This window comes from Hydra vulgaris, chromosome 02 (assembly GCF_038396675.1).
Source record: "Hydra vulgaris chromosome 02, alternate assembly HydraT2T_AEP".
Taxonomy (NCBI): Eukaryota; Metazoa; Cnidaria; class Hydrozoa; order Anthoathecata; family Hydridae; genus Hydra; species Hydra vulgaris.
The window spans coordinates 12,768,323-12,781,894 of NC_088921.1; positions in this window are offsets into that span (position 1 = coordinate 12,768,323).

Here is a 13,572-nt window from a genome sequence, read left to right on the forward strand (position 1 = left end):
ATATATATTATATATATATATATATACATACAATTTTAAAATTTATTCTGAAAAATAGAGTACTCAATGTTCTTAATATGTGTGTGTGTGTGTGTGTATATATATATATATATATATATATATATATATATATATATATATATATATATATATATATATATATATATATATATATATATATATATATATCCTTATCTCATAGTCGAAAGAGACTTTTAATGTAAAAAAAAATTCTCTTTTAACAACAATTTTACTACCTCAACACTCCCTTGTAGCAGCAGGCTATCTTATAGCCTGCTGCAACAAGGTAGTGTTGCTACATCGACTATCTTATAGCCTGACTCGCCTTGGAGTGTTGCTACATCAACTATCTTATAGCGTGACTCACAACGCAGTGCTGCTACATTGACTGACAAATAGCCTGACTCACAACAGAGTTCTGCTACATGAACTGAAAAATAGCCTGACTTGCAACAGAGTGCTGCGACATTGACTGAGGTTTTGGTTTGGGCAGGCAGTCTATCAAATAACTAAAAAATTTTTTTGGTCTTTAAAATAAAATAAAACCTAAAACTGTTATTTTATGGTAAAAACTTGAAGATTATAATGCAAGAGCATATATATTAGGGTGGAGTGAATATTAGTTTTTTTTACAATTCGTTTAGCCTGGGTGTGCAAAAGTTGTCTATTCATTTCAGAAATACTCTGAAAAATATCAATGCTCTAGGAAATTATCTTGAGGTTCCTCAAGACCTCTAAAATTTTAATGGGTCTCTAATATTATGTAAAAAAAAGTTTTTCAAAAGTATGTCATGTTGGGTTTCAAAAGAAGCAAAATTTTATAAAAATTTCAAAAATAACAATTATTTTATAAAAAAATTATTATTTAAGATTTTTTTGAAATTATAATTAAAAAAAAAAAACTTTTTTCATTTTTAGTTTAAAAGGTCATTTTTTCTGCAATAAACTGTAAAATAACAATTCTTTTTTAAAAATAATTGTTATTTTTGAAATTTTTATAAAATTTTGCTTCTTTTGAGACCCAACATGACGTACGTACTTTTGAAAAACTTTTTTTTACATAATATTAGGGACCCATTAAAATTTTAGAGGTCTTGAGGAACCTCAAGATAATTTCCTAGAGCATTGATATTTTTCCAGAGTATTTCTGAAATGAATAGACAACTTTTGCACACCCAGGCTAAACGAATTGTAAAAAAAACTAAAACTCATTCCACCCTAATATATATATATATATAAATATATATATAAATGTTTACAAACTTTGCTAAGCAAATAAGCTAAAAACTTGTTAGTCTAGTAAAAATTTTAATGCTAAAATTGCTAGTATCAATAATCTAGCGAAAATTTCTTAAATAAAATAAAAAAATTAGTATTGAGAATTCGTATTTATTGATGTTCATATATTAAATTTATTCAACTCTCATACAAGTTGTTGTCATTTATATATATATATATATATATATATATATATATATATATATATATATATATATATATATATATATATATATATATATATATAAATATATATATATATACATATATATATATATATATATATATATATATATATATATGTATGTATATATATATATATATATATAATATATATATATAATCATATACATATACATATACTATGTGGTCAATTCTACAAAAAAATTTTTTTTTTGGTAATAAATTCTCCCCTTTTTTGCTAGACTTAAAAGTTTTTAGCTTTTTTGCTTAGCAAAGTTTGTTATTAAAATCGTTATTGTTTGTTATTGGTAAAAATTTTATTTTAAAATTATTAAATTTTATTAAATTAAATTTTATTTATTTAAATTAAATTTTATTAAATTAAATTAAGTTTTTATTTATTTAATTTTATTAAATTTTATTTTAAAATTATTAATTATTGTTAAAAGTTGTTTGTTAGCAAAATTGGAAAAATAAGCAAGAAAATCTTAGACATTACTAACACATACTTTAGGAATAGCCTAAAAGTAAACCAATGGAAAAATACCACCGACGTTATTAATTGGTTCAACGACTTGGAAGACAAAAGTAGTTGTTTCTTCATCCAATTAAACATAAATGAATTTTATCCATCTATAACTACAGAAATATTTAATAAAGCCGTTTCCTTTGCAAGACAACACACCACAATAACAGACGACCAACTTAGAATTATAATACATAGCCAAAAATCCCTCCTCTACTACAACAATAACACACGGATAAAAAAATTGAATCATGAAAGTTTTGATGTAACAATGGGCAGCTACGATGGCGCTGAAATTTGTGCACTTGTCGGGATCTACATTCTCAACGAATTATCTAATATAATTATAAAAACCGACATAGGGCTTTACCGTGATGATGGCTTGTTGATAATACACAATTCTAACGGCCAAGAAATGGAGCAAATGCAAAAAAATGTAATCCAAAAGTTTAAAGACGTTGGATTTCAAATAGACATAAAAGCAAATCTTAAATCAGTTAATTTTCTATGTAACTTTATGTAACTTTCAATTTAGCCCAAAACGCCCATAAGCCTTTCAAAAAACCCAACAATAGTCTTCAATATATTCACATATCTTCTAATCACCCACCACAAATTATTAAACACTTACCTACTTCAATATCAAACAGACTATCGCAAAATTCCTCCAGCGAAGTTATATTTAATCAATCTAAAAACAAATATGAACAAGCACTAAAAAACAGCGGATACAAAAACTACTCTCTCAAATATCAGATCAAACAAAAAACACCCCAGAAAAATCGTAAACGCAATATCATATGGTTCAACCCCCCATTTAATAAAAACATCTCCACAAATGTTGCAAAAATGTTCTTGCATTTGCTAGAAAAAAACTACCTAAGACACGCAAACTTCACGAAATATTAAACAGAAACACAGTAAAGGTAAACTACAGTTGCACTGAAAATATAAAAAAAACTATAAAAAACCACAACAAAAAAATTATCTTTCCAAAAATTGAAAATTATGATCCAAAATGCAGCTGTCAAAACAAAGCAGAATGCCCCCTGAATGGTTAGTGCAAATCCACAAATATTATATATAAATGCATCATCGCAGCAAAAAACCAACCCAGCAAAGTTTATATCGGATTAACGGAAGGTGAGTGGAAAACCAGATACAACAACCACAAATCATCATTCAATAATATTAAATACAAAAATTCTACCGCCCTATGAAACTATGTCTGGGATTTAAAAAACAATTTTAATGAAATCCATATGCTAACATGGTCTATTCTCAAGTCAGTACCCCCCTACTCGAATATTTCCAAAAGATTTTAAAAACTTGTACCATGTACTATTTTATGTTAGCTAATAAAAACTATTGATTACAGATGATTATTATTTTTGAAAATTACTTTAACAACACTTATAGCTGTTACATCATAAGTGATATTACTCTTAACGTCACGTCTGTGGTAAAGTTGTCACGTCTGTGGATTACGCTATAAGTTTTTAATTTTTTTTTAGTAAACTGACAATTAACGAGTTGTGTGGATACTTTCAAATAATTAAATATACTCAAAGCTATAACCACAAAAAAATTTGGTTTAAAAAATTTAATATTTAATTTTTATAAAATTAACTATCGAAAATGTTACTTTTCAGGAGAATGACCCATATACTATATATATATATATATATATATATATATATATATATATATATATATATATATATATATATATATATGTATATATATATATGTATATATATATATATATATATATATATATATATATATATATATATATATATATATATATATATATATATATATTTATATATACAAACTTTGCTAAGCAAATAAGCTAAAAACTTTTGAGTCTAGTAAAAAAAAGGTGAATTTATTACCAAAAAAAAAGTTTTTCGTGGAATTGACCACATATAGTATATGTATGTATATTTATGTATATATATATATATATATATATATATATATATATATATATATATATATATATATATATATATATATATATATATATATATATATATTTATATATTTTTATATATATATATATATATATATATATATATATATATATATATATATTATATAGGTAGAGCATGCACGAGGGTACTGATGCATCAAGTTGTTTTTATCCAAAGTATATTTATAAAATGCTAATTCGCAAATCATTTTTATGGAAAAGATGGTCGATCACTAAGACGATCTTGCACAAAAAGAATATATCCAATATGCATCAAAATGTAAAAAAGCCATATCCAAACAACATAAAAATATGGAACCAAAACTGGTCAAAGAAAATAACTAAAATAAGTTTTTTAGTTACATAAATAAAAATCTAAACAACCCCAAAAAAATATATCCTCTAAAAACCAATAGCAACTTTACTACTAGCAATATTGAAATTGCGGAAGTGTTTAACAAACACTTTGGAAGTGTTTTTACGGTAGATAACGGTGATTTGCCTAAAATAAATGCTTTTGTTAGTGAACATATTAAGATGGAATGCGTAGATTTTTTAGCAAAGATAGTTCATCAAAAACTAAAAAATCTAAAACCTAGCACATCGTTTGGACCTGACGGTATACCAAATATACTTTTAAAACAGTTAGCACATATAATATGTATTCCGCTTTCATATATATAGTAGAATCAAGTTTTACGTCTAGCTCGTTACCAAAACAGTGGTTTTAAGCTTCGGATTTGCCTATTTTTAAAAAAGGATCTACTTTAGATGCTAACAATTATAGACCTATATCCCTCATATGTACTAGCTGTTGAGTAATGGAAAGTATTGTTAGTTCATGTATCGCTGATTATCTTAATATAAATAATCTAATAACACCTAATCAACACAGCTTTTTATCTAAAAGATCACTGCACAAATCTTCTAGAGTCAACTAATGACTCGAATAAAGCTTTAGACAGCAATTTAACTACTGACGTGGTGTACATTGATTTTCAAAAAGCATTTGAATCTGTACCTCATCCAAAACTTTTGAAAAAACTTGCAATGTTTGGCATAATAGATAAGCTGCTTCATTAGATATCAGCATTTCTTTCCAACAGATATCAAAGAGTTCTGGTTGGAAATTCACTATTCAATCCAACCAGCATCCTTAGTGGAGCTCCAAAGGGTAGCATTTTGGGTCCAACGTTATTCTTGTTATATATTAAATATCTACCCTCTATAACAAAAGATCTTAATTGCTCTCTAATGTTATATGCTGACGATATCAAGCTATATAGTTCATTTAAGGATGCTGATTACAGTCACGATCTTGCTGTTGCCATTTATAAAGTTTATCTCTGGTCAAAAAAATGGCAGTTAAAAGTAGCCAATAATTGGAGCTTTACTCATAGAATAGCGCCTACTTTTTTTTGTAAAGAAATAAATTACAACTATGAATTAGGAGATCATAATTGAACCTGTTCTACAAACCCAAAAGATCTTGGTGTGACCATGGATTCTTACTTAAATTACAATAGTCATATTTCAAATATCGTCCGCGCATCAAACATTCGAGGATATCTAATCCTTAAGTGTTTAAAAGTCGAGATCCACGTGTTATCGTAAAGGCCTACACTACCTATATAAGACCGATCTTAGAATATTTTTTATATACCTATATAAGACCGATCGCTATATACCTATATAAGACCGAATATACCTATATAAGACTGATCTTAGAATATTGGTCGCCATACCGCACTGAAATGAACAAAGTAGTGGAAAGAGTACAAAGACGTTTTAGCAAGAGAATTGCTGACCTAAATAACTTTTCATATTTTAATAGACTTAGAATTCTTGGTTTGGAGCTACTAGAAATTCGTCGCCTTAAGCAAGATATGATTACATGTTACAAAATTCTGAACAATTTAATTTGCTTCAATGAATTAAGTTTCTTTTTAATTAACAACTATATTTACACTTAAGGACATAATTTCAAATTATGCAAACTAAAATGTAAACTCGATGTCCGTAAATATTCTTTTTTCACTCAGGGTTTTTAATACGTGGAATAACTATCTGATGTCGTGAGCGCCAAAAATATCAAGCGCTTCAAAATTAAAATTAATTCTATCGACTTTGAAAAACACTGTTCCAGCTAACTAGATTTTGTTTTATAACTGTTGTCTTATATATAATTGTAATATATATATATATATTGGCAAATATCTCGCATATGTGTTATGTGATTATAGGGCACACTATCAGAGTCCTTCATATTTTATGGACCTGCGTGTTCTTTAGAACATGTATCACTGTTCTAATAAATTTTAATCTAATCTAATCTACAGATTTGGGTTGGGGCAGATATTTTTTTTTTAAATAGTATAAACATATAACAAAAACAAATACCGCCAAAAATAAATTATATTTTTCAAATATAGAATTTGACTTATGTTATTCTTTTTGAATTCTTATTATTAAGCCATATATCTTTTATTGTCTTAGAATATACCATGCATTGACATATTGAATAAATTATACTTATATTGTCATAGAATATACTATGACAGTATTATTGTCTTTTATAACAATAAAAGTTGTATAACAAGTTTTGTCTTCGTTTATACAATGTATATTGCATACACAAATATCTTCGTGCATATAATGTGTAACAATGTATATTGTCATTGTGTATACAACGACAATATAGATTGTATTCTTAATGTATATTCTACTATAAAAAAAATCCTTATGAAAAAAATTAAATGTAAAAAAAAATTTTTTTTTGGTAATAACTATGGCAATACTAATAAAATTTGTAAAAATTATTGATTACTAATAGTATTTTTATTCAACAATATTGTTTATTTAAGTTTTTTACAAATTTTGGGTAAAAATTTTTTGTTTTTAGTTAATTTAGACTGTATTTATAATTTTATCAAAAACTATAAATACCGTTTTTGATAAAATTATCTATATCAAAAAATAAAAAAGTCCACATTTTTTTTCAATTTATATATTTCATATATACTAAAACTAAATATAGATTAAATTGTTAAGAAAAATTTAAGAAATAGTCGATTAATGTCATAATAATTAAATTAATAACATACAATCTAATCTATTCCAAACAACTCTATGAAAGTTATTAAAATTTAGATTTCAATGTTATTTTGAGATTAAATACAAAATGGCAAACGCATTTAACCACCATCAAATAAAATATCTATGAAAAGTTAACTATAAAACCAAATGTTCCCAACAGACACAAATAAAACATGATTTTAATTTTAGTTTACATATTTGTTTGATCTGTGTTTCTTTATAATAAGGCTCACTTCTGAATGTAATTCAGACGTCTTATGAACGTTCCAGGCTGATCAAAATAAATGTTTTAGTTTCAAGAAGGTCTAGGACGTTCAGGGTGTAAACTGAACATACATTATACGTACGTCTAGTGTTTGCTGGGTATTTGATAATTTAAAAATATTTTGATTAAAATGCTTTGATAAAAAGAATAATAAAAATGCTAAACTACAAAAAAAAGATAGACCATTAATAATTGTAAACATGGACCGACGTGTCAAAGTTTTAAATCTTTGGTTTCAGTATAAGATTGATTGTCTGAAGAAAAAAATCGTTGATTTTTATGACAAAATAGAGTGAATTATCAACTGTAAAACATGGTGGATTTATTGTTAATGTGTGAGACTGTTTTGGTTGGAATGCCACTAGTGACTTTGTAAAAATAGAGGAAGTACTGACAATAGTTTATTTGTACACCTAAAAAACCATGCTACATCTTCAAAAAAATAAGTTAATGAAAAGCCATTTATTTATTCAGAAGAAAATGACTTGAATCTAAAACATATTTTTCAAAAAATTGTGCTATTTGACGGAGTCTGAAAACAATCAAATTTTGAATAGAATGATTTAGCTTCCCTAATCACAAAATCTCTCTCCTATTGAATTTTTAAGTTAGGAATTTAAAGTAATGTCAAAAACTAACGTCTAATGATGCATAAGATGTGTAAAAAACTTATTAATTAGTGTCATCAATTGACTTTGACAAATTGGATTAGTTGTTATTGTTCAAGAATATGTATATTGTTATCGTCACTAAAGGTGACTAAAAAGCAAGTAAATTATAAACTAATCTAATGGAACCTAATATTGATTTTTTTGTAAACCTAATAAGTAGGAAGATAACATATAATTCTGGTAGACTTTGCTTTAATTTTCTCTCCCAATAGTAAGTACAGCTTTGCTATCTGATTTCGAAAAGTACAACCATTCCATTAATTATGGATGTTAGTGTATATGTGTGTGTGTGTGTGTGTGTGTGTGTGTGTGTGTGTGCGTGTGTGTGTGTGTGTGTGTATGATTCAGCAAGTATATATATATTTTTCTCACGATTGAAAAAAAACTTTTTATATTAAAAGATTTTGAGAAGTTTATTAAAAATGTTTTTAAAGACACAGCGGATTTAAGAGATGAAGTTGTGAGATACTGGATCGCAATATTGGAGGTTGAATGCAGCCTACTAATTATAAATTATTGGACAATTTTTTGAGTTAAAAGAGTTTGCAATTCTACTTACGATTGTAAAAATGGTTGAGACATTGGACACTATATAGGTTTGGAGAATTATACGGAATGTTTATAGGAGTCAAACAACTCAACCATTTACTGAAAACACTACAACTACTAAGTATAAAAATATAAAATAGTGTGAGGCATCAAAGGGCCAAACAGGTTTAGTTCATTTTAACTTTTTTGCAAAGAATATGGTTTTAAGGAAGATCATGCTACAATGCAAGCCAACAGAAGAAATAAATCAAAAAAATAAAAAGAAGTTTTGATTACTATTATTTTTAATAATATATATTTGTTGTTAAACTTAAAGGTCTTTTTTCAAAATGATATTAACTATAACATCATATATATTCAATTATGTCATATTTGTCAATTATGTCAATATTTTATCTTGTTTCCTTAAATCCAAATCAAATAAAAGTTATAAATTAAAATGTATTTCAAAAGTCAAAAACCAAGCTTCTGTCAAGCTTCTATGGTAAATTTAACTCATAACTTGATTAAAAAATATTTTTTTAAGTAATTTCTATAAATAATGCTAGATATTTTCTACTGGAATACAAGAATTTAAGATTTAAGGTAAAGTGATGTAAGGTAAACATTAAGGTGTAAGGTAAATATTGACACATCTTTGTAAAATATTTTTTTTAGCTGTGACAAACTAAATTTGGTATGCAATATTTTTATGTGTTTACCAATGATAATGCTCCCATAAACTGATGAAGAATTTAATCAGTTATCTATTATAGATAATTAATGTTGTTTTTGGGGTTCAACTGGTAATGTTACCCTTATATGTGTAAAATTCACAGTATTATGTTATATGCTTTAAACGTTAAAGTTTCATCATGAGGGGTAACATCATCGGAATATTGATAAACAAAATAGAGAAAACATTTTTAATGTATAGTAATAAAATTGCAATGAAAATGTAATGTTATATTATTTTTTGAATGACATCAATTAGTTTCTGTTCTGATAGTGCCTACTTACTAATATAAAAAAGTGTGTTAATTTATGTTTTTAAAATTTTTCCCTCTAAAAATCGTCAAATTATTAAATTCTACATCACATTAATGACTCAATAACTGATTATGATGAAATTCTGCAGTGCTTTAATTTTTATTGGATTTCTTCGTTACAAATTTTTAAGTGTTTGCTTTAATTTCAGAAGCAACATACGTTTTTAGATCTGTTGACATTTAATGTATTGGTACATTTCTTTTCTTTTTTTTTAAGAATTACTCTTTTAATTTAGGGTTTGTTTGATTCCATTTCATGTAACCGCCAACTTTCGCTTGATTCTTGGCCTATGGGATGACTTAAGCATTTCTGTCAATGTTATCTCAAAACTGAAATAGAGGTTCAAAATAAAAATGCAACAAAAAAATTTAAAATCCTTAGTATTTTGAAACAACATCATAAAAACACATGTAAAAAAATTATGCCCTCCGTATTGTGTTGTTGTTTACGCTTACTATTATGTGGATAAAAATAGTTATATTTGTTAATTTAACATCTTTTAAATGAACATCTGGCTTCAACATCTGTTAAATTAATTTAAACAAAAATTAAAGAGTGACTGATAAAAATGTTTAATCTAATACATGTGGATGTTACCCACATCTCAAAGTAACCCTTAACCTAATAAGTAATCTTGTTTATTTAAAAAATAAACAAGGAGAATTACTAGTTCTAAGAGAATTATATCATAAGTTACTTTGAGCTTTATTTAATTTTTTTTTTCCTGTTACTAGAGTTTGCAGCTTTAGTTTTGGTCTTTTTTTTACTGAAGGCTTATTGTATTTAGATGCCTAAAAATAATGACTAATAATTCTTTAAATGAATTGAATTGTTTTGGAGATGGTACTCTTCAAAAAAATATTTGTAAAAAAACAATGCTTATATTTATCTCCAATAACAGAAATCAGGATACCATTTTTTAAGCATTTTACTACGTTTGCGATACTCATAATTTGACTACTGTTTTAAACAGTTTCTTCAAGTAAACAAAAAGTTTTTTTAAAAATTACCAAAGAAGAGTTACCCTAAAACTATCTTTGATAATTTTAAAAATAAAAAATAAACACGTAGAAAATTGTGATTTAAAACTTTGCTTCCAAACTTTTTTTCTTCTCAAACCATGAAGCTTCTTTTAGAAAAAAAGACGAAACTTCTTTTAGAAAAAAATCTTCAATAGCAGTAATAACATTAAGAAATTTATGATGTTTATTTTAATAATAATATTTTAATAATTTAATAACAATAAGAAATTTAAGAGTATATTTTAATATAAGTGTTAAGAAGGTAGAATAAATTATTTTTCAGAATATTATTGTCAATGACCCTGTAAGAAAGGTGCTGAATATTACCAAACTGTATGTCAATGATACAAAAAAGCTTTTACAACTATCCTCAAAACTATACCATACTTAATTCAAATTACTTAAATCAGATCTTAACTTTATCTTAACTTCTGCAATATAACATATCAAAATGTGTAGTTGTGCATTATGACCATAACAACAAAGAGTATTTCATATTAAAAAAACAGTATGCAGTTGAAAGAGTCAGTTACAGAATGAGAAGTGTTTTTTAGTGCAAATTTAAATTATAAAAATCAAGTTTTTATTGCTTCTAACAAAACAGGTCAAATGTTTGGTTGAATCAAGAAAGACTTGGACTGCTTTATATAACTTTTATTTGTTACTACAGTTTGCAATTTCAGTTTCTATCTCCATTTAGTATTTACTTAACAGTCATTAGCTGATTAATCATTACTTTCCGGAAATTGCTGGATTGATGTTCAAATTGTGAAAATATGATCAGATTAAAATTTAATTTTAAAAATTTACCATCAAAGTTATACAAATTTAAAACCATTCTTGTTTAAAGGCTTAAAGCGTATATGTACTTTTGTAAAAATTGTGCTTTAAAGTTTTTAAAAAAGCAAAAATACGTTTTTAAAGTTAAGGAATCTCATATTCAACTTTGAGAATGAGATTCCTTAACCTTTCCTTTAAATTAATTGACCATACCTTTAAATAAATATGTTAGATAAGAAGATAACAATAGTAAATAAACTTAAATGAGAAGTTTTTCAAGGTTAGTGTAATAATGAATAAAATCACAACATTCAAACATATGGTTGGTGTAATAATTAATAAAACCACAACATTCAAACTTATGGTTGGTGTAATAATGAATAAAATCACAACATTCAGACATATGGTTGGTGTAATAATTAATAAAATCACAACATTCAAACTTATGGTTGGTGTAATAATGAATAAAATCACAACATTCAGACATATGGTTGGTGTAATAATTAATAAAATCACAACATTCAAACTTATGGTTGGTGTAATAATGAATAAAATCACAACATTCAAACATATGGTTGGTGTAATAATTAATAAAATCACAACATTCAAACTTATGGTTGGTGTAATAATGAATAAAATCACAACATTCAAACATATGGTTGTGTAATAATGAATAAAATCACAACATTCAAACATATGGTTGGTGTAATAATGAGTAACATCACAACATTCAAACATATGGTTGGTGTAACAATGAATAAAATCACAACATTCAAACATATGGTTGGTGTAATAATGAGTGATAAGAGTTATATGGAAAATAAAATTATTTGAAAAAGAATCTAAAAAACCACAAGTATTTTTTACTCAATTATTTTACTAGAATAATTGTCACAAAATGTACTGAAAATGTAAATGTAACTCACTCGGACATAACAATGTAAAATAAAGTGTAATGATTTTTTTTTTGGATTGATTTTTTTATCATGTTGCTTTTTTTGTAGTGTTTTGACATTAAAAGAAATGTTATCATAAACAGAGTTCTGTTTAAGCAAAAAGCAATAAAAAGGCTATTTAGCCTTTTTATTGCTTCTTGCTTAAACAGAACTCTGGGTTATGAATTCAAATTAATTGAAATTCAAATTTCAGAATTAGTGTAAAATTTGTTATATATTTTTTCTGAATTTAAAACTATGATACCTGTGCCTACTATTTAATACATATATATATATACTATATACATATTTAAGATGCGATGATGATGATGATGATGATGATGATGATGATGATGATGATGATGATGATGATGATGATGATGATGATGATGATGATGATGATGATGATGATGATGATGACAATGACGATCAATTGTTTATATTTAGATACATCAGAGATGTGCACAGCACCGAAAAATTATTATCGCAAAAACTATGGAAAAATAAATGAAGTACAACCACCATTGAAAGTACCTGCAAATGTTGATTTGATAAATAGTTTTGTTGAACTATGTATTGTTGATGCAGTTAATACTCAAATGGATATTGTTTTTAATTTTGAACGAAAAAATTTTCTTGAAAAGCAATTGAACTATAAACCTATTCCATATAATGAAATTTTTATGGAAGAAAAGTCTGTAATATTAATATCTGGAGTAGCTGGTATTGGAAAAACATGGTTGCTTCGAAAATGTTTGCTTGATTGGTCAAACGATTTAATTTGGAGAAATGTTGAACTTGTGTTTTATTTGGAATGCAGAAGGCTTAATCAATATCAAAATATTTCTAATATTAATGAATTACTAAATGTTTTCTACAAAGATATTATAAATGATTTCAAAATTAGTAATCATCCTGCACTGTTTATAGTTGATGGATTAGACGAGTTTATTTATTTAAATAAGTTAATAAATTGCAATTCAAGTTGTAAGTATCCAATTGTTAATGCTTTAAAAGAAATTCAAAAATACAAATATGTAATTGCTGGTAGAGTTTATGCAATTGATCAATACCAAAGTATATCTACAGAGCATAGTAATAAGCTAACCGTTCAAATAATGGGATTTAACCAAAAAGGAATACTTAATTATATAGAAAATAAAGTTAGAGAAGAAAAAAAAGATGTTGTAAAAGAAACGTTAAACAGCTCTCCAATTGCAAAAGCCATGGCATCTGTTC